Raw genomic sequence first — 5,104 nt, 5'->3', positions numbered from 1 at the left:
AAATTATTTATTGGTACAAGTGACAATTTTGATAAGTACACTATGACCCGAAGTTCATAGTGTTAATATTACGACTATAAATTCATACCCATAAATATCTATTATTTACTATTTAATATGCTAATATTATGACATCTATATTATTTTATTAATATCATAAACTAGTTTTTCTACCCGTGAAAATCATGGGTGCGTTTAAGATTAATTATTTAAGGTTATGCATAAGTGTAACTTCATTAGTCATTAGTATGAAACATGTTGATATTTTTATTGCTAACACTGACACGCAAAAATTTTCCATCTTAATTATAATTCATCTAGTTTGATCAGAAGCATAACAACATTTTAATATCTATTTTTATATAAATTAAGATATTATATGAGTAACAGGGTAAGTAGACGTAATACCACATGAATGTAATGTGGAACTACTTAATTGGACATTGAGAATTGTGATATAAAATTAATCGTGTTAATTGAATAGACGATAAGTCCGTACAAAGATTTCTTATAATATAATATTTTATGTACGTACAAAGATTTCTTATTTCCTAATTGCCTCTTTATTAATTATGTGTCAATCAATAAAAGAAAATTTTCAATCGGGGCCCAGTTTTTTATCAATCAACTGAGCGGGAAAACTTTAGCAATCCTTATTCTTTTAGTTTAGTGGGGATAGATGTGCATGCCTATACGGTGAACCACATTAAATTAATGTGCTGATTCTGATATTATTGTAATGTTCTGATTCTGATATTGATACAAGTGTGGACATAAACGTATATCGATGATGAATGGGTTGTGTGACCAGTCTAAGATTTTATTGTGCCTTAATTATAAATTTATTATTATAAAGGTTCGATAGCTTAGTTTGTTATCATTCGGGGTAAAGTATGTTGACTATTGTTTTGCTTTCGTTGTCTTAATGATAAAGCAAATATCGTCAACATTGTTCGCCTATGGAGAAAATAGAAGTGAAGATGGTCACAACTATAATTTTTGGACTCTTATTGTAATTTTTGGTATTCTGTAATTTTTACGTCTTTAGATTTAATTTAATTTCGTAAATTTTGTAAATTTTAGATTTTAGATATTATTAATTAACCTCTCATCGTCGATATGAATCAGTGAATATAATCTCTATATTCATTAATTACTGAATTTAAGAACAATTAAGTATTAAGAAATTAAGAATAGACATTTGAATAAAATTAATCAAATAAGAATTGAGTGGAGGATAGGAGAGGAAAGAGGATAATTAAATGGTATATAAAATGTTGTGGGTCTCACATGGTGCCAAATTTTTGAAATTTTTCAGCCAATGGGGAAGCCTTGAAAAAGACTTGGCTTTTATACTATGTTGATTATAGTATCTAGCTTTTACTTCAAAAGATGTGAGAAAAGTAAAGGATGACCCATTAGATACAATTGAAAAGATCTCAAGAGAAGTATAACATATTTTTGACGGGATAAGATATTTTTGAGTTTGTTCAAGTTTAGAAATTAGTCTATTAAAAGGGATCGAGTTTTGATCTATCAAAGCTCCGAAGTCCGACCTGTTGATAGTCATGTGTCGAAACAACTCGAGTCCATATGAACTATATATATACAAATTGCTTTGTTGGCTTCTAGTTTATGTCTATTATTCGATCAATTTTACTATGTCTAGTTCAAGATAATTCACTATGTAATGCAGTGTGGACTGACATGAACTACCACTTTGTGACATTTGACTATTGTAGAAAAGATCATACAAAAGATCCTACTTAATTTATTATTACTTTTGCTCATAAAGTAGTGGCCTGGTTGTAAATTGTATAGAGTCAACTACTTTTAGTCCTAGGTTTGTCCTTTGGTTCAAGCTCCTTGCTTTGTCCACTGGTCCCCCAAGCAAGAGTCCAGGGATATATGTACTTGTCTGTGCATCTCGTGCAAACTCAACTCAATATATCAAAATCACATTGAAACAACTTGAATGCTCTCAACTACTTTGTTCTGCTGAAATCATACGTGTCTTCTACTTCATGTGGCTTTAACTAAATGCAACATGGTATCAGAGCCTCAGGAATGAGGAGACTGATAACCATACTAAGGACGAGCATTTACTGAGGTTCAACCAACTATGTACGAATCTTTACCTATTTAAAGATCTGCTTACTTCAAGCAAAAACACACAACCATCCTCTCTTCAATTTTTATTCTTACACAGATTTCTTCATACAAAAAATGATGAGTCTCAACAACACTACACTAACAACTAGTGCAACTGAAACAAATACCACCAACACAACTCCAACTTCGTCCAATGCCCCATTTGTCATGGATCCCACTGATCCTCTTTACCTTCACCTAGCTGAGAGTACCCATCCTGTGGTAGTTGATACCAAGCTTTCTGGTATTGAAAACTACCTGGAATGGAAGAGGCAGATGGAAATTGCCATCTACACCAAGAGGAAGCTAGGATTCCTGACTGGTGTAATACCCCATGGTAATTGAAGAGGTCCAGTGCTTAAATGACTAGTGCTTAAATGGATTAGAAGTACTACTCATATCAACAAAGTGCACTTTCTTTTATGGTCATCCATGCGAAAGAACTCCAAAGTTAAGCGTGCTTGGCTGGGAGTAGTCTTAGGATGAGTGACCTCCTGGGAAGGTTTCCGGGATGCGCATGAGTGAGGACAAAATGCGCTATAAAGGACCCGTGTTGATCTGTGGGTCATGTACACAGCCTGGTGAGCTATCATAAGTAACCGCTCCCGACCCGGTTTGGACCGGGGTGTTACAACTGGAGTGGTAAAAAGGCATGTGAATGATCCTCTGAAGGAAGCTGCTTGGGACACCTGCAACTCCCTCCTAATCACTTGGATCATGCACAATGTTGAGAAACAGATCAAGAGATCTGTAATGTATGTCAAAATAGCAAAGGAAATCTGGGATTACTTGCAAACCCAGTTCTTTGTCAGCAATGGTGCTAGGAAATTCAAGCTAAATAAATATCTGGATGATCTCACTCAGGGAGACAAGTCCATCAGTGAGTACTTCACTGAACTCAGAATATTGTGGCAAAGTCTTGAAATCATGACTGACTGGCCACCTGTGACCCAAGTCACAGCTGAGATCAATACCTGGCTAACTGCTCAGCACAAGGAGCAAGATGAAAGAAAACTCTTTCAGTTCTTGAATGGCCTGAATCATTCTTATGCTACCATGAGGAGCCATGTGTTGATGATGTCCCCTCTTCCCTATGTGGATGAAGCTGCTGCTATCTTCCAACATGAGGAGGCACAAAGGAGGAACTACAAGTGCCTTGAGAAGGTGGAAAGTGACAACTTGGCTTTTTATGGTGAACAAAAGAAACCTGAGATAACACCTACCTGTCCAATCTGCCCAAGAAAGGGCCATATCAAGGAAAAGTGCTGGAAAATAATTGGGTATCCTGATGATCACCCAGTTTCAAAAAGGTTCCCAGAGAAATCTCAATCTTATAAACTCAGAGCAGCTCAACAAGGGTCTGGCAGCAAAGGGTACAAAGCAGGAATGCATAAGGGAAAACAACACTCACATCCCAGGCATGGGAGGACAGCAAATATTGTAGTGGGTGATGAAGGAATGCGTGGATCTATCACTTTAACCACTCAACAGTTTGAGCAATTGATGAACAGCCAGAAAGGGAAAGGGACTAGAAACTATCCAGAAACTGAGGATGAGATGGAGGTAAACTTTGCAGGTATGACTCCTTTGACCTGTAACCATGTAACCAAATCCACTCATGAATGGATAGTAGACTCTGGAGCATCAGATCATATGATATCTAATCTAAACTCACTTGAAAATAAAAGGGAACTAAAAAACAAACCAAAGATAAACTTGCCAAATGGAGAAACAACTACTGTCTCCCACATAGGGACATACAAATTTGATAATGGAATCATTCTAAATAATGTGTGCTTTGTACCTGCTTTCAGACATAATCTGTTGTTTGTTCAAAGATTAACAAGGGATGAACACTGCTATGTGGTTTTTTATGAAAATCTGTGTGTTATACAGGGCTCTCATACCAGGAAGATTAGGGGGCTTGGAAGAGGAAACAAGGGTGTTTATTATTTACTAAATAAAGTTACTAAACCACACCCTAAGTCTGCTAATGGTTTAGTCAGGATTCACAATCCTGTTTCATGTAATGTTACTCTTCCTAGTCTAGACTTGGATCAAGGTCAGTCTTCAGGTGGCATAATTTTCAATCCTTGTAATGCACCTGATGACAATTGTACTACTTTACCCTCTATTAATGATAAATCTCATGATGTTTGACACCTAAGACTAGGACATGCTGCTGATGACAAATTGCAGCACATCTCTAGCATTTCACATCTTGTCAAACAAAAATCTAGGCAAATTTGTATCACATGTTCAATGGCAAAACAAACTAGACTTCTATTTCCCATAATAAAGGACAAAGCCGCTGCCATATTTGACCTTATTCATGTTGATGTATGGGGACCTTACATAAAGGAAACCAGGAATAAACATAAGTATTTTCTAACTCTTGCTGATGATCATTCTAGGGCCACTTGGGTCTATCTTATGAAACACAAGTCTGAAGTAGCTCCTCTACTAGTTCAGTTCTACAAATTCACCAAGAAACAATTTGATAAAAGTATCAAAGTCTTAAGATATGATAATGCTCTTGAACTCATAGAAGGGGACAACAAAAAGTTCATATTGTCCAAAGGAATTTGGCAACAGACCAGTTGCATTGATACTCCACAGCAAAATGGGATTGTTGAAAGGAAACATAGGCATCTCCTTGAGATAAGCAAAGCCATAAGATTCAGTTCAGGACTCCTATTGTCCTTCTGAGGTGACTGTGTCCTAACTGCAGCCTATATAATAAATAGACTACCTACTGTTATACTGAACAACAAGTCTCCCTATGAAGTTCTACTAAAGAAAGCTCCAAATTATGAGACGATGAAAGTATTTGGTTGCCTCACAATGGTACACAACCCTACAAGAGACAAGGATAAGTTCTTACCCAGAGGCATTCCCTGTGTATTCCTTGGATATCCACTGTCCCAAAAAGGATATAGGGTTTATGACATCA

The sequence above is a fragment of the Silene latifolia genome, chromosome 9 (genome assembly GCF_048544455.1).
Source record: "Silene latifolia isolate original U9 population chromosome 9, ASM4854445v1, whole genome shotgun sequence".
NCBI classification, from domain to species: Eukaryota; Viridiplantae; Streptophyta; class Magnoliopsida; order Caryophyllales; family Caryophyllaceae; genus Silene; species Silene latifolia.
The sequence above is the reverse complement of the archived record's forward strand: the minus strand, read 5'-3'. Positions refer to the sequence as shown.